The sequence below is a fragment of the Pygocentrus nattereri genome, chromosome 27 (genome assembly GCF_015220715.1).
Source record: "Pygocentrus nattereri isolate fPygNat1 chromosome 27, fPygNat1.pri, whole genome shotgun sequence".
Taxonomy (NCBI): domain Eukaryota; kingdom Metazoa; phylum Chordata; class Actinopteri; order Characiformes; family Serrasalmidae; genus Pygocentrus; species Pygocentrus nattereri.
The window spans coordinates 21334128-21352798 of record NC_051237.1 but is presented as its reverse complement, the minus strand read 5'-3'; positions in this window follow the sequence as shown (position 1 = coordinate 21352798).

The following is an 18671-nucleotide window of genomic DNA, read 5'->3' as shown; positions in this document are numbered from 1 at the left end:
CCCTTTTTGGTGCAATATAGAACTATATTCTTAAAGTGTGCGTGCTAAATTATCTTAACACGATCTAAAAGCTGGTTTCTGGCCTATTTGTGTTGGATTAAATCACTAACCCTTGCTTGGAGACTGTATGCAAATGATGTTGTTTGTGCAAATTTTGCACTCCTTGCAGAATCAGTGTTCTTTAAATACTGATTATATCCACTTTATGCTCAGAAAAGCATATATTGGATATCATTAAGAATCACAGTAAGAAAATCCTGTCACGATAAGAATAAAATGTCATCGCATTGCCATTGACCAGTGGTTATTACCCATCCCTAAATTTACAATAAATTAATTCTGTGTGTTTATTTTATTTTTGGATTTATGTAGGCAGGGGTGTCCATTATCCAGAAACTGATTGCTAATAGGGTTCTCTGCTTAAGTTTGTATATGCTATCAGACGGTCTTCTTGTCACTATGATGTGCAGCAGGCCCATCTGCTCTATGGTAAGTGCACTGAGGCTTTTGAAGCATCATTAAGCCCGAAACAGTTCCTATAAGGATCAGTGTTGGACAGTGCTTCAAAAGAACAATCAGAGACCACAGGCGGATGGTCAGCATTACGGAAGGAAATGCAAAGCTCTTAGTGAATTATGTACAGATTAGCCAATGCTGCAGTGGAATTTGATATGACATAGCAAACCTACAGTTAGGCTAGACAGACAAATAGCTGTGAAGTAAGTAGCAATATGGAAATTTGGGAAACTATAATGTACAAACAGGTCTCATTTGTAATGTTTTTTATTTTAAGCATAATTTTGTCCAATTTTGAGGTCCATTCCAGTAACAGTACCTTTTTTATCCCAAGTGTTGATTGTGGAGGACCAAAAATAAGTATAAATAAATAAATGAACAAATAAATAGTTTAATATACAAATAAATGAATGAATAAATACTGTTTGTGGTCATGGTAGAAGGGCATATTTAAATAAATAAAAGTAAAAATAAATTCAAGACATTTGTTTAAGTATGCCCTTTCTCATGACCAAAAAATATATGCATTCTTTTATTTCTTTGTATATTATATTATTCATTCGTTAATTAATTAATTAATGTATTTATTTATTTATACATACGTAATTTGTGGTCTCAATATCATGTCACCAGTCATTGGTTCTTATTAACACAATGTCAACTCCTCAAACTGTCTTTGCAGTTAAAATTCACACATTTAACCCTTGTAGTCCTACAATTTTCACACACTAAGGTTTATAATTCAATAACTGTATGACTATGTGGAAAGCGACACAAACTAGCTGTTTTTCTTAATGTATAGCAGGGAGGAATGGAAGTCTGGACCTGACAGAAGGTCTTTACTTGTTCTCACGGACGATTTTGCATAGAACACCTATTGAGCAGAATTATTAATAACCAGTTTAGAAACTGGGACTAACGTCAACCTGGACTATTATTACAGAGAAATACAACATTGATTTCTATAAGCTTACAAATGCAGATATTTTTCCATAATAGTCCAGTGTCACCTAAATCAGAATCAGAATACTTTATTGATCCCAGAGGGAAACTGCAGTTGTTACAGTTGCAACCATTTATATATAGGAATGAACACAACTAATTTAAGACAAAAGAGAGAAATTTGCAATATGTACAAGTTTAAATTCTTACAAATACAGTAAGTGGCAGTGGCTGTGATAATAAATATGAAACATTCTTATAAAACAGTTCAAATTACTGCACCTCTGAGTTATTGTGCACTGAGGGAGGAGTTACGAGTTCACAGTTAAGAATGACCTCCTGTGGCGCTCTGTGGTCATTTCAGTAGAGTGAGTCTTGAGCTGAATGAGCTCCTGTGTCTCATCACCGTGTCGTAGAGTGGGTGGGAGCCATTGTCCATAATGGCCTGCAGCTTAGGCAGCGTCCTCCTCTCTGACACTGCCGTCAGCGAGTCCAGCTCCACACCCACAACATCACCGGCCTTGCGGATCAGTTTGTTGAGTCTGTTGGCGTATGCCACCCTTAGCCTGCTTCCCCAGTATGCAACAGCATAAAGGATAGCACTCGCCACCACAGACTCATAGAAGATCCTAAGCATAGTCCATAGCATAGATGTTGAAGGACCTCAGGCACTTCAGAAAATAGAGACGACTTTGGCCCTTCCTGTAGAGGCCGTCAGTGTTCTTAGCCCAGTCCAGTTTATTATTGTCAGTATACACTCCCAGATATTTGTAATCCTCCACAATGTCCACACTGACCCCCCTGATGGACAGAGGGGTCACCGGTGCCTTGTCCCTCCTCAGGTCCACCACCAGTTCCTTTGTCTTTGTCACATTGAGCTGCAGGTGGTTCCGCTCACACCATGCGACAAAGTCCTTCACCGTCGCCCTGTACTCATCCTCCACTCCCTTGCTGATTCATCCAACCATTACAGAGTCATCAGAAAACTTCTAAAGGTGGCAAGTCTCTGTGCAGTAGTGGTGTAGAGGGTGAAGAGGAAGGGAGAGAGGACAGTTCCCTGTGGGACACCAATGTTGCTGACCACTCTGTCCGACACACAGTGCTGCAGGCATACATGCTGTGGTCTGCCAGTCAACAATCTAAGGCACGAGGGGGCATCTGCTTGCATCATTGTCAGCTTATCACCCAGAGGAGCAGCCCCGACGGTGTTAAATGCACTGGAGAAGTAAAAAAACATGACCCTCGCAGAGCTGGCTCGCTTGTCTAGGTGAGTGTAGACTCAGTTGAGCAGGTAGATGATGGAGTCCTCAACTCCCAGGCGGGGCTGATAGGTGAACTGGAGGGGTTCAAGAAGTGGCTGGACCATGGCCTGGAGCTGATCCAAGACAAGCCTCTCCATGGTCTTCATGACGTGGGACGTCAGTGCCACTGGCCTGTAGTCCTTGATGTCACTCGGTCGCGGCGTCTTCGGAACAGGAACAATGCAGGATGTCTTCCACATCATAGGGACCCTCTGAAGAGTCAGGCTCATGTTTAAGACATGTTGCAGTACTCCACAAAGCTGGGCGGCACAGGCTTTAAGCACCCTGGGGGGGACCCCATCAGGGCCTGCAGCCTTGTTTGTGTGAAGTCTCTTCAGTTGTCTTCTCACCTTGGAAAGCAGTAAGACTCACTGTAGAGGTGACAGGTGGGGAAGGGGTGGAGGTGTGAGACGGACAATCAGAGGAGGGGGGCAGGCTATCAGGAGGGGGAGAGAGAGGGAATGGATTGAGCTGCTGAGGACTGCCAGCAGAGGACAGAGCCTGTAGTGTCAAATCTGTTAAAGAACAGATTTAGCTTGTTGGCCCCGTCCGCGCTGCCCGCTACTCTTCTGTTGTTGCTGGACCTGAAGCTGGTGATGGTCCTCATTCCTCTCCAAACCTCCCTCATGTTGTTCTGCTGGAGTTTCCACTCCAGCTTCCTCCTATATTTGTTCTTTGCCTCCCTGATAGCTGTCTTCAGTTCCCTCTGGATCATTCTCACCTCCTCCCTGTCTCCAGCCCTGAAGGCCCTCTTCTTGTTGTTAAGGAGAGTTTTAATGTCCATTGTTACCCACGGCTTGTTGTTCAGGTAACATTTAACAGTCCTGGTTGGGACGGTGGAGTTCAGCAACGTTCAGCAATTCTGGAGAACAAAAAGTGCATCATCAAATATCAGTTCGAAATATCAATCAAATCTAAACATCTGTCCAATACCAATGTTTTTTTAGCAAATAACTGCTGATATTGACATGATTCCAATGTTATTGTGCATCCCTACTTACTGTAGTTTTTCTGTGTCTCCAAAATGTCAGCCAGAAACACAAAACAAACCCTTAGTAAACAATTATGTACAGAAATATAAATTTGAATTTTGTTTTACATTTAAATACCACCCAATTTCCCAAAAAGTTGGGAAGCTGTGCAAAATGTATTTAAAAACAAAATACAATAATGTGCAAATCATGTAAACCCTATATTTTATTAAAAAATACTACAAAGACAACATATCAAATGTTGAAACTAAGAAATTTAGTTGTTTTTTGAAAATTATACACCCATTTTGAATTTGATGCCAACAACACATTCCAAAAAAGTTGGGACAGGGAAAACAAAAGGCTGGTAAAGTTGTGTAATGGAAAAAAAAAAACACCTGATGTTTAATAGGCTACAGGTCAGTAACATGACTGGGTATAAAAGAACATCCCAGAAAGGCTGAGTCTTTCAGAAGTAAAGATGGAGAGGGTTCACCACTTCATTTACATTCTGCACAGCGTCCCAGCTTTTGGGAAATGGGGTTGTATTCCTATTTTTCGAATGGTTGTTAAAGCACACAGATTAAACCGCTAGTTCATCTCTACTTCAAATTGAATCACTACAGGAGATTTAGTAAGTCATATTGCAGTCATGTTGTCTATTTTGAATAGACATCCAGTTCACAGAAGTAGATAACTAGAGATAATGATGGCGTTATAAGATGATCATCGTCTGTACCTGACTCTGCTCATGCAGTTATTGTGCTAGACTGGAAACCAAGCCTGAGTTCAAGGCCAAAGCCAGATGCATCCAAAATAAGCACTGAAGTACACAAATGTAAACCTCTGCCTGACCTGGGCTCCCTCAAGCGGTGTAAGATTGAACTTTCATGATGCATTTTATTAAAAAACTCCTCCCATGCATTTCAACAAACTGGTCACTTTATCAGAAACACCATAGAATTTAGTACAAACATCAGGGCTCACCCTTTCATCTATATAGTTACACAGAAGTCTCAACAACTAAATATAATATCATATAATATAATGTGGGCTGGGGGCTGGGGAACCAGCCTTGTGACCGGAAGGTTGCTGGTTTGATCCTCTGAGCTGACAGTACATGACTGAAGTGCCCTTGAGGAAGGTACCTAACCCCCAGTTGCTCCTCAGCCCTGCGGATAGGGCTGCCCATTGCTCCGGGCAAGTGTGCTCACTGCCCCCTAGTGTGTGTGTTCACTAGTGGGTGTTTCACTGCATGGATGGGTTAAAATGCGAAGGTCTAATTCCTCTGTGTGCAAACACAGTAGGCTGATGGTTCACCAAATATCTCTGTATTGTGTCCACCCTTAACCTTTATTACAGCTTCCATTCTTTTTAGGAGACTTTCAGTTTTTTAAAGAAATCTGCAGAGATGTTTTCCGCACCTCCAAAGTTCAGTCGTTGAAGTTGGTTGTTGCAGTTTTTCTTACTATCCAAAGAATCCTAATTACAAATTTAGACACATCAGTCTATTTAACATATATAACATTATTCCACATCTGATATGTCCAGTTTCTATGTTGTAGTCCACATTTTCTTCTTTTTTGTCAATTTCCTTTTCTCAGTGAGGTTCTTCTTGACAGATACACACCCTTTCAGACCCACAGCGCTGAGTCATCTTCTCACAGTGGAAGGGTGGACAGCAACACCTGTGGATGTTGTGAGATCTGAAGCAGCTCGGTTTTGAAGTGCACTCTACATAGCACCAAAAAGGGTTCTTCTATAGTTACTCTGTCAAGCTTGTAACAATAGAGGAACCCTTTTTGGTGCTACATAGAAGCCTATAAAGAAAAAGATTCTATATAGAGCCATATTCAATATAGAACACACTCCATCAGTCTGACAAACGTTTTCAGGATGCAGAGAACCCTTTAAGGATACCAAGAGTTCTTTGAGTCTTCATGGTTCTATGTTGAACCATTTTCTTTACTAAAACCCCCTGAAGAACCATCTTTCATTAAGTGTGTAGGTACAGCATCAAGGTTGTAACAACAACCCCTTTTTGGTGCTACTTAGAACCCTTTTCAAATAGATTCTTTATAAAACCATATTAAACACATCCTCCATCAATCTGAAGAATGCTTTCACTGTACAAAGAACCTTTTAATCACGCAAAGGGTTCTTTTGAGTGTTCAAGGTTCTATATAGGATCACTTTCTTTACTAAAGAAACCTTTACCTACCCTTAAAGAACCATCTTTCGATGTCAAGCTTGTAACAACAGAAGATCCCTTTCTGGTGCTATGTAGGAATATTTTCAAAGAGGTTCTATTTAGAACCATATACAACACACTCTTCATCAATCTCAAGAACATTTTCAGGATGCAAAGAACCCTATAAGGATACAAAGGGTTCTTTGAGATCCATTGTCATTACTAAAGAACCCTTGAAGACAGTGTGTAGTTACAATGTCAAGCTTGTAACAGCAGAATAACCCCTTTTGGTGCTATACGGAACCTTTTTTTTTTTAAAAGGTTCTATACAGATCCATATACAACACACTCTCCATCAAGCTGTAGAACCATTTCAGGATGCAAAGAACCTTTTAAGCATACAAAGTGAGTGATCATGGTTGTATATAGAACCATTGTTTTTACTAAAGAACCCTTGAAGAACCATCTTTTTAAAGTTTTCTGGGGGCAGTTTTGGTGGCCTACCAGGTCTTACAGTTGGTTGTCAGGAGTCAAATTTTCTCTGCAGATTTGAATCATTTTGGAGTAGAGGTCATAAAGGTGGATGACTTCAAATATCTTGGGTCAACCATCCAGAGCAATGGACAGTGTAGAAAAGAGGTGAAGAAGAGGGTGCAGGCAGGATGGAGTGGGTGGAGATGGGTGTCAGGTCTGATGTGTGACAGAAGGATAGCAGCAAGTGTGAAAGGGAAGGTTTACAAGACAGTAGTGCGTCCTGCTATGATGTACGGTTTGGAGACTGTGGCTCTGTCTAACAGACAGGAGGCTGAGCTGGAGGTGGCGGAGATGAAGATGCTCTCAATTTCGCACAAAAACTACCCCAAACATTTACAAAGTTGACCCACAACTCGGCTTTGATCATGTCAAATCCTTTGTCAGTCAGGGAATGCGACGTTTTTACTAAAGCACGCAAGACAAGTTCGCGACTTGCGAAAACGACGCCGTCGGCTGGGAATACCGAGGCGGACAGCATGGCGAGTGTAGCTGAGGTGCTAACCGAGCTAAAAGCTCTCCGTTCTGAGTTTGGTTCCAAGCTCGACGGAATAGACAACCGCCTGGGCGACTTGGCGAACTCTGTCACGGTGATAGAAAACAAGCTAGCTGACATCAAAGGAGACGTCACGGCCAACAGAAAATACATCGAGGAAGCTGAAGCCCGTATACTAGCGGCCGAAGAAAAGCTCGACAAAACTGAGTCAGCGTTGGCTTCAGCTACAAAGCGGCTCGCGTACCTGGAGGCAAAGACGGACGACTTGGAGAACCGCGCGAGGAGGAAGAACATTCGGGTGTTCGGTCTTAAGGAGGGAGCTGAAGGTAGTCGCCCACTCTTAGATTTTGTGCACGACATGCTTCCCAAATGGTTGGACCTGGGGTCAGACAGATCCTTCATACTGGAAAGAGTGCACCGTACCCTGGCACCTGCTAGACCTCACCACAACCGAGCGGTTCTTATCCGTTTCCTCAAATTTCAAGATAAAGAATTCGTCCTACGTACCACAAGGCAACGAGACATATGATGGAACCAAGCTCTCATTTGCCCAGGATCTCTCTGCAGAAACCATCAGACGGAGGCGCGAGTTCGACGGCGTCAAGAAGTTCTTTATTGATATGGGGACTTTCCGCGGGTTCCATCATCACCCGTGTAAGTTGAGGGTGCTACACCGCGGGAAGATCTAGCTGTTCGCATCACCGCAAGATGCCGAAGATTTCTACATACCAGTGCCAGGTAGACTGAGTGGTCACGTTAACACTATGTGTCTTTAGGGAGAAGGGGTGAGAGTTCACACTGATAAACATAAGTATAAGCTTATTATCCCAAACTAAGCTCGACTGATTTATGATGTAACCATGTTACAGTGATCAGTGGGACAGGACATTGCAGGCTGAAGCTACAGAAGGTTCTCTTGAGGTTTAGTGTTCTGTTTTCTGGATAGGTTAATGTCGTTTTGTTTCTAAGCATAGCAAGTTTGCTTGGCCTGCATTTCTACTTTAGCAATGGTTGTATGTGTCTGCTGTCCCGCAGAACTGTTAGCTCTGGGAAATAGACACTCTTTCTTTAAAATAATTAGATGAGGGGTGTTTGCTGTGTGCCAGACTAGTTGAGGCTCTACTTGTTAACAGAGGGCTGTCTTGTCACCTGGGGACAAGGCTTTTGCTTTGGGGAGTGGGGTGGGATTTTTTTTTTTTTTTCTTCCCCTAAATGGTCAACCATTACCAACATGACATACAAATTTCATTATGGCTCACATCCTTAATGTGATGACATTCAATGTCAGAGGTCTAAGTCACCCAATTAAACGCAAAAGAGTGCTTACGTTTCTGAAAAGGGAGAAGGCAGAGATTGCCTTCTTACAGGAGACACATCTGTCCAGCGAGGAGCACAAAAAGCTTATGAGAGATTGGGTGGGACAAGTTTATTTTTCAAGCTTCACAAGTAATAAAAGGGGAACAGCAATCCTCATTCATAAAAAGCTTCCTTTTATTTTTAAAGAACAAATTACTGACTGTGAAGGTAGGTATGTATTGGTTCGTGGGCTCCTATATGGTCAAGAATTTTCATTGCTTAATATCTATGTACCAAATGAGGACTGCCCTAAATTTATGACAGATAAGATCACATTGTTCAGTCAGTATACCTCAGACTTCGGAATAATTCCTGGGGATTTTAATTGTTGCATGGATAGTAATCTAGATAAGTCTTCGATGTTAACACCTAACATCGACAGGACCTTAAGTGTGGCCACTAGAGAAGCAGGCCTTGTTGATGTATGGAAAGAATTCAATCCCACGTCAAAAGACTATACTTTTTACTCAGCCAGGCACAAAACATATTCTAGATTGGACTTTTTTCTTCTACCCAAAAATTATCTTTCTTCAGTCATCTCTTGTAGTATAGGATCTATCCTTATATCGGATCACTCACCGGTTTACCTTCAACTCTCTCTTGCTCAGCAGACATACCAAACTAAGTATTGGAAGTTTAACTCTTCACTTCTTACAAACACAGAAGCCTGCGATAATATTAGACTTTGGCTGGAACAGTATAGACAGGATAATGCAACCTCCCCTGTCACCCCTGCTGTAATCTGGGACGCAGCTAAGGCTGTGATTAGAGGACAGCTGATTTCATATATTTCTGCTAAGAAAAAGCTGGCAATTAAAAAAGCAGAGCAACTTAAAAAGGAGCTTCTTAATTTGGAACAATCTCATAAACAGTCACCTACAGATGAAAATTTCAGGAAACTAAAGTCTGTTAGAAGTAGCCTTAATTCTATCCAAACTGAACATGTTAAAAAACTTATATTTTTCACTAAACAACATTACTATGAATATGGTAATAAACCTAGTAGGCTCCTAGCATATCAGCTTAAAAAAGAACGTTCCGATCGCACTATAAAATGTATACGCAACAAAACAGGTCAATTAAAATATGATATACAATCACTACAGTCCTCATTTCTTGACTTCTACACACAGTTATACACATCAGAAAATCCCCCAGAACCAGATATCTGTGCATTTTTAGAAAATATACATCTACCTTCAATTTCTGAAGATGACAAGGAACGTTTGACCTCTCCATTTACTGCAGAGGAGGTGTTGCAGGCAATCATGTCACTGTCCTCTGGAAAAGCTCCAGGAATGGACGGCTATCCTGTAGAATTCTACAAGGCCTTTTGGCCTCAAATCGAACCCCTTTTTATGCCCATGCTTGCAGACTTTTTTGAAAATGGAACTCTTCCGGAGTCGATGAGGACAGCGGTGATATCATTAATACATAAAAAAGATAAGGATGATACAGACTGTGCCTCTTATCGACCAATTTCATTACTTCCATTTGACTTCAAGATTATATCAAAACTATTTGCCCATAGATTAGAAGATTTATTCCCCCAGCTTATTGACCCAGATCAGACTGGTTTTGTGAAGGCCCGGTATGCTTCAGACAATATTAGGAGATTATTAAATATAATTGACTACTCGGCCCTACATGCACAACCAGTGTTATTAATATCACTTGATGCGGAAAAAGCGTTCGATAGGGTTGAGTGGCCATACTTATTCTCCGTCCTAAAGAAATTAAATTTTGGTGATAGATTTGTTGGGTGGATTAAATCTATGTATAGTAAACCCCAATCCCAAATATGTGTAAATGGCTCCCTTTCCGAAAAGTTTGACTTGTCTAGGGGCTGCCGTCAAGGCTGCCCACTATCCCCGTATTTATTTAACTTGGCAGTCGAACCATTTGCAGCGGCCATACGGACTAGTGGACAAATTTCAGGAATTACTATTGGAAAGATGGACAACAGGATATCATTGTATGCAGATGATATTATGTTGTTCCTGACCAGCCCAGAGCAATCAATTCCAGCAGTATTGGATCTTATAAATACATTTGGAAAGATGTCAGGTTATAAAGTTAATTTAACAAAATCCAACGCATGTTTATTAAGCTCCCCAGTATCTATTGAACTCAAGAGTACATCACCCTTTGCTTGGGCACAGGAAGGATTTAAGTATCTGGGTGTGAATGTGTCCCCTAAACTTAAAGACTTATCTCATATAAACTATACCCCATTACTTCAAAGAATCAAGGAGGAATTTGAACACTGGCATCTGCTTCCCATCTCATTCCTTGGACGAATCAATGTGATAAAAATGAATGTCCTACCACGACTTTGTTATTTATTTCAGTCATTGCCTTGTTACTTGGATAAGATTTTTTTTAGATCCATAAATAAATTGATAAGCTATTTTATCTGGAAGAAATCCCTACCTAGAATAGCTCTAAAAACTTTAACCAAATCCAAAACAAAAGGGGGATTGGGACTCCCGGATTTACAGTTATACTATTGGGCTGCTCAGGTGAAGGGTTTGATTGGCTGGTTACAGAACCGTGGATCTGCTCGCTGGACAGATACTGAGGGAGAACTTTGTTTTCCTACCCCTCTGGATTACCTACCATTCATTACTAATATAAATGTATTACATTCAGTGCCAAGAACATTTGTAATTTATAATATTTTGCAGGCTTGGCAAGATGTAAAGAAGTTCTGTGGTTCTTTTGGCAAAATATCTTTGTTAGCTCCAATATCCTCCAATCCGGATTTGCCACCTTCAGTCAGTAAGTCCCTATTCACTAACTGGAAAGAATATGGTATATACAAGTTTCAGAACTTGTTTAGTGACGGCTCCCTTAAATCTTTTTCAGATTTAAAATTGGAGTTTAAAATTCCGAAACAGGATTTTTATAAATACCTACAAATTCGGCACTTAATTACTACACTGAAGAGGAATGGGCGTCTGTCTTTGGGGCTGTCCGGTTTGGAGGAGATTTTGGAAAGTTCCACGCCATTGAAAGGAAAAATTTCCCTACTCTATAGTACCCTGTTAGATAATCATAGTTCCTCTTTGACGTCACTGAAGAGTGTGTGGCAGAAAGATTTGGGATGTGTTCTCAGTGATGAACAATGGGATACTACCTGTCAGAGTGTCTTTATCTCATTGTCTAGCAACAAAATAATTGAACAGAACTATAAATTCTTACATAGGATGTACCTCACCCCAGTTCGTTTAAACAAAATATACCCTAACTCATCCCCCAGATGTCATCGCTGTAAAATGTGCTTAGGGTCATTTATTCATGTTTTTTGGTTTTGTGGGGCATTAAAACATTTTTGGAGAGAGATACATGATTTAACTGTTAAGGTTTTGGAAATCCCAATACGTTTTGCACCTATATGGTACCTATTTGGTACCGATCTGGACAGGACATTGGATCCCACAACTGTTAAGAGGATTGGCTTAATATCATACACAGCAAAGAAGTGCATCTTGCTCAACTGGAATCAACAAAGGCCTCCAACACTCAGTCTGTTCAAAAAAACGATGAATGAAACATTGCGATTGGAACAACTTACTTACTGCTTAAAAGATAAAGGAGACATTTTTCAGAAAATATGGAAACCACTTATGGACCTCTGACTGTTTTATGTAGCCGGCACCATCTGTTGTGATTGGGTAGTTACAGGATATGTATTGTGACCATTATTTATTTATTTTATATGTATGTGTATCTATTATTATTATTATTATTTTCTCTCCCCTTTTTTTTTTTAATTTAATTTTATTTATTTATTTTTTATTTGATGGGGTTTTTGTTATGAAAAAACATAAATATGATAAATAAAGAATTATAAAAAAAAAAGAAGAAATGAGCAGATCAGAGGGACAGTGAAGGTGGAGCAGTTTGGAGATAAAGCCAGAGAGGCCAGGTTGAGATGGTTTGGACATGTGTTGAGGAGGAATAGTGGATATATTGGTCAAAGAATGTTGGAGATGGAGCTGCCGGGTAGAAGGAGAAGAGGTAGACCTCAGAGAAGGTTTATGGATGTAGTGAAGGTGGACATGGAGATGGTTGGTGTGAAAGTAGAGGAGGCAGTAGATAGGGCAAGATGGAGGCAGATGATCCGCTGTGGCGACCCCTAAAGGGAGCAGCCGAAATAAGAAGAAAATTTTGGTGCTCCAGTTTTTTTAAATTCTGTTTTTTTTTACTTATTTGTGGTTGACTCACCTCTTTATGTAAGTAGATTATTTTACATCTAATCTCCTTAGAAATAACTCAGGAAAAATGAATAACTTGAGCTTAACGAACTAGAAATTAAATAAATATATTATGGTCTTGGACTTTTGAACAGCGCACTCTAGGTGAACTGCATAAGTGAACTATTAGATACTGTACCTTGAGTGTTGCTGCATCAGCTCCCCCCCTCTTCGCTTTCATTATTGGCCAGTGTGGGGCTGGTACATGGGACTCCAGCTAGGCGGAAATACAAGGGAGGGGTTTCTAATAAAGTGGCCATGCTAAACAGCGATCATTATAAACCCTCAGAATCGTTACAGAGTTGGTCACTGGCTGACCTTTGCTACCAGTTGTTTCTAAAGCAGCTCTGCTTGGTTCATCTATAGACAACTTTGTGAAGCACTGTAGCACCACCTTGGTCCTCTTCTGGTTTTCTATCTCATCACCTTCATTGGTCCATGCAAAGTAGCACAGACAACCTTCTCATCTTTCACTCTCTTCACAGCGTCTAACAGTGAAATAAGCCCCTGACACATCTACTTCACTTTTATTTTACCTTCTTGATGACACTGAAATGCTGCTGTTAGTTAACACTTTAGATAATACAAACTGTTTTTTCAACATTTCTTCACAGCAGGTCAACCATGAGCCTCTTCATATCACAAGGTGGCAGCATTGTGCAGAATCTATGTCCAAGACAGCTGGATGTGTCATTGCAAGACTAATCGCCCGTTTCCATCAGTTTTAGCAGGCCCTCATTTACTAGGCCTCGCCATTTCCCCTCAGGAGACTCCTCGATGCCATCTTAAGAGTCATTACGCTACTTGATTATCTCAAGGGTGTTAGTTGCTCTAGAGGGGCTGAAGGATCGAGTGAACACAAGGTGCCAACTGCAGCAGCGGAACTTGCCTAGAAGTCACTGCGATCTGATACATTTCACTTCACAAACTCAAAAATAATGGCAGACAAAGTAAAAGCAGTAAACTGCTTTTAAACACTTAGTGCTTCAAAACCATGACATTCGATTTGCTGGGCTTTAGGTGGTAAACTATGCCATCTCTTAGCCTGACTTTACACAGTGACATTTGAGTTGTGTGAAAACTAAACGAAACTACATTGCACAGAGTTGCACAATACAAAGTGTCATGCAACCCACTTGATACTTAGCCGCAACCGTTGCAAATGTCTCAACTTTGCGGAATAAAACGCCAATCAAAACGCCACTTCCCTGTCCCCTCTCCAACTGAATCTAGCTTGGTAGTTGATTATTTTGTCAGTTTCCTGAGCCATGACAACAGCATAAATGTCTCGAGGCTAACATTCCTGTATCCAGCTGGATTAACATGTCAGCTAATGCGAACAGCTGTTTAAATAGCTGCTTTTGCCACCATTTATGCTTCATAGTTAGTGCTCATTAATATGGGCCTATTAACCTGTTATAAATAAACTAAGTAAATTTAGGCAAAAATGGGTTTCATTTATAGAAATAAGTCACAATTCCCTTTAAACTTTCTTTCAGTCCTTAATTATGATGATCTTCATGTTTCTCGAGTCTGTTCATCATGCTGCACTTAGATCTATTAGCAGTGATGGTTATAGTGCTCACCATTGTGAGCTTTATGTTTAAGTTGGATGGCCCTCTTTATTTGTGAGGCGTGACAAACACTGGATTTTATTTATTCATAAAGCCCTTATCAAATACCTCCATGTCTCACACCTATGTTGACTTAATAATAATGGTATTTACATAATTGACTTGAAAGACTGGATTACTCTGAAGATACATTTTGTTTTTAGTAATGAAGGAAAATCTGGATTTATTCATTGTGCTCCGGCAACTTAGAACACCTTTCAGAACTACACTATTTTTTCAAAAGTATTCGCTCGTCTGCCTTCACACGCATATGAACTTGAGGAGCATCCCATTCTTAATCCATAGGGTTTAATATGATGCCGGCCCACCCTTTGCAGCTATAACAGCTTCAACTCTTCTGGGAAGGCTTTCCACAAGGGTTAGGAGTGTGTTTATGGGAATTTTTGACCGTTCTTCCAGAAGCACATTTGTGAGGTCAGGCACTGATGTTGGACGAGAAGGCCTGCCTCACAGTCTCCGCTCTAAGTCATCCCTAATTCACTTATTGTACTTTTGTTTGTATTTGTTTTTCCATTGATCTTTGCTGTTTGACTTGTTCTTACTGTTTACTTACTTTTTTATTTTTATTATTACTTTAATGTTTGATTATATCTCATCATTATACTATTCCTATGGTCTAAATATTTTAATTTGGTGTTTTATATTTTTATTTGGTGTCTGTGTTGCGATGCTTTGTTTTTTATTCTGCTAAACTGCAAATGAGGATTCCTCCTCAATATTTTTCAAGTGTAAATAAAGGTTGAATTGAATTAATGAATTCAGTTTGAAATAATATGTAAATATACTATTCACTTCCCAGTCATACTATTCACACTACAGTTAATACAGGACTGGAGAGTGAATAGTATGTATATGGAAACAATGTTGCAAAAACAATTTCAATTACTTGTTTTTGTGATGTCACAAAAACAACTCATTTACATATTCACCTATTTAACATACAGTTTAGCTCCAACCATTCATGCTGAATTTATAAGGAGTGGTTCAGAGTGCTTTTCTGAGGCACAACACAGGACGGCCAACCAGAACAGGGGTCAGTTACATATATCAGCTTTGAAGGTGCAGTAACAAAGACTTGTTTAATTCTACCCCTCCTCACACTCTGCCGGCAAGGAGAGCAACAAAGCAGCCGCAACTGTTGGGGACACGTTCAGCCAGAGACGTTATAAAGGAGGAGACAGGCCACTGTTTAGGAAATGAATGAAAAAGGCTCCTAATGTTTAAAATGGCTTGTGTTTAAGGGGGAAGGTCTTGGCCTGCGATACAATCAGCTTGCTGGTTAAACCACTAGCAGGAAAAGCCCTTCTCAGCTGTGGAGATCAGTACAAGTGCAGTAGCCAAAACAGCCCAACAGTATTTGATGCAAATGCTACAAACAGCTTATGAGATTTCTGTCATATTTCATCAGTGATTTCAAATATGTTTATATGTTTTAAAAACAGTCTCTTTAAAAACATAGAACTTTACTCTCGAGTATTTAGGGCTCTCCCCATTCAAAGAGAGAGAAGTCTGAACATGTTTGACTGGAAATAATTGCCCGGCGATGTTGCCAAGATTGTCACTAAGTGAACAGACTTATGGAAATAAGCTGTGACGCGGTCTGGCGGTTTTTGGACATCCTGTGCAAAGGATGTGAAAATATGGATTCTGTGTTTAAATTCTGAGATATTGATAAAAACTGTGGTAGAAGAAAATGCCTCCTGATTTTGTAATGATGACCATGACCATGAAACTCTAGTGAAGTGCTAGCTTAGCACTGCCTCATTCTGAACTCAGCTTATGTTATAGGTCAAGCAGTTTTGTTTAAAGGATATTGAAAGACATGTAGCATCTGCTTTCCTGAAACAGATGCAGGCACTCGTGTTCAAGGGTTAACATTGTGAGCAAAATGGTTTGGCCTACTAAGCATTTCTGGTCAGATGGAGCATAAATTAAAAGGAAAAACACAGAAGTAAAATATTACGAATTTCTTGTTTTTATTTTGATACCATCAAATAAAGATATTCAAATACTTTGTCTCATGTGATGTTAATAAATATAGTACTGGGTGATGCTGGCTGCTAGGCTTAGAAAAATGTAGTTTGCATGACCATGCGATCCAATCCAACATGCTGCCTGTAATCTGATACCTGCTATTACATGTAATCACGTCAATACGCTCACCAGCAACAGGCTAAAGGCTGCCAGAGTGACGCTGAGCAATTTTATCACCGGTGCTGCCCAGGTTAAGGGATAAAGAGAGGTAGCAATATGGTCATGTGAACATTAATCATTTTTCTATTACAATTAAAGCCAAAAGGAAACAATAAAACACAAAAAATGCACACTATGGAATATTCACATGCTGCACAATCCTTTACCATGAATGCTTAGCGAGGTGGTCAGCACAGTGCATTTGATGTCCATCAAAAAATGCAAAATGAGCCACTTTGAACAGCCATCTGCATCATATCATCTGCAATTAAGCTGGTTACAATGTAATGTGCATGTAACAGTGGAAGGAGCTGGACTGGAGAGCACATTTGCACCAGCATGTCCAACAAAGTTCCTCAAGACACAGCAAATCTTAATTTCATATCCCTCTATAAAGGTATCCCACTCTAAATAACAATGTGCCTGCATATGCATTACAGAACAGTTTGTGTGTGAATAATCTTGCTGAGAATCTTTAACGATAACATAAAAACAGATTCAGCAGAAAAACTGAAGTGGTAGTTTGTGTGGACAAAATAGCAGCATCTAACATTAACAAAAGCAGAACAAACAAGCGGCACATCAACATCAAAAGCAGCAAAGCCGACCGCTGAGATTTTGTAGAGGGGAAGTACGCGGAACGAGGCGTCAGCCACATGAGCTACATGGTCTCTAATGTAACTGCTTCCACCCTGCATTTCATCTTCTCTTTCGTCATTCTCATCCACAGAATCTGAAGCACAAAAGTGGAAAATCCACTATTTCAATGTATTTGCTGAGTTTAACATATTGGAAAAAATAAGATATAAAACACAAACCACATTCATGACTGTCTGCCTGCCTCTCTCTGTCTATCTCTCTCTCTGTCTATGGTTGGTGTAGTGGTTAACACCTCTGCCTTCTACGCTGTAGACCGGGGTTCAATCCCCCACCTGGGTAAGCACCCTACACTATACCAATAAGAGTCCTTGGGCAAGACTCCTAACACCACCTTCACCTATCTGTGTAAAAATGATCAAAGTGTAAGTCGCTCTGGATAAGAGCGTCAGCCAAAATGCCATAAATGTATCTATCTTTAAGCCTTTGTGTCTGTCAGTCTGTCTGTCTATCTATCTATCTATAAGCCTTTCTGTCTGTCTATTTATCTGTCTGTCTATCTATCTTTAAGCCTTTGTGTCTGTCTGTCTATCCATCTTTAAGCCTTTGTGTCTGTCTGTCTATTTATCTGTCTATCTATAAGCCTTTGTGTCTGTCTATCTATCTGTCTGTCTGTCTATCTGTCTGTCTATCCATCTTTAAGCCTTTGTGTCTGTCTGTCTATCTATCTGTCTGTCTATCTATCTTTAAGCCTTTGTGTCTATCTGTCTATCTATCTATCTGTCTGTCTATCTATCTATCTTTAAGCCTTTGTGTCTGTCAGTCTGTCTGTCTATCTATCTATCTTTAAGCCTTTGTGTCTGTCTGTCTATTTATCTGTCTATCTTTAAGCCTTTGTGTCTGTCTGTCTATTTATCTGTCTATCTTTAAGCCTTTGTGTCTGTCTGTCTATTTATCTGTCTATCTATCTGTCTGTCTATCTATCTTTAAGCCTTTGTGTCTGTCAGTCTGTCTGTCTATCTATCTATCTATAAGCCTTTCTGTCTGTCTATTTATCTGTCTGTCTATCTATCTTTAAGCCTTTGTGTCTGTCTGTCTATTTATCTGTCTATCTATAAGCCTTTGTGTCTATCTGTTTGTCTGTCTATCTATCTGTCTGTCTATCTATCTTTAAGCCTTTGTGTCTATCTGTCTATCTATCTGTCTGTCTGTCTATCTATCTGTCTGTCTATCTATCTTTAAGCCTTTGTGTCTATCTGTCTATCTATCTGTCTGTCTGTCTATCTATCTTTAAGCCTTTGTGTCTATCTGTCTATCTATCTGTCTGTCTATCTATCTATCTGTCTGTCTATCTATCTTTAAGCCTTTGTGTCTGTCTGTCTATCTAGCTGTCTGTCTGTCTATGAGGGCTGAATATTCAGGTAATTTTGGGATCCTGATATTCATTTTTTGGGGGTTAAATGTAGCTTATCAATAAAGGTGAACTGCAAAAAATACTGCAATGTTTGGGGTTCACAAGAGAAACTTGATGACTCAAGGTTACGGTCCATAACTCTATATTTTTAATTTGCTGAAACACAGCCTCTCCAGGGCTAAAAGCTAAAACACTCCAGAAAACCCACCATTCCACCCAGAGACACATTAGCACTAGCACCCAACGACTCCGTCATCACACCAGAGCCAC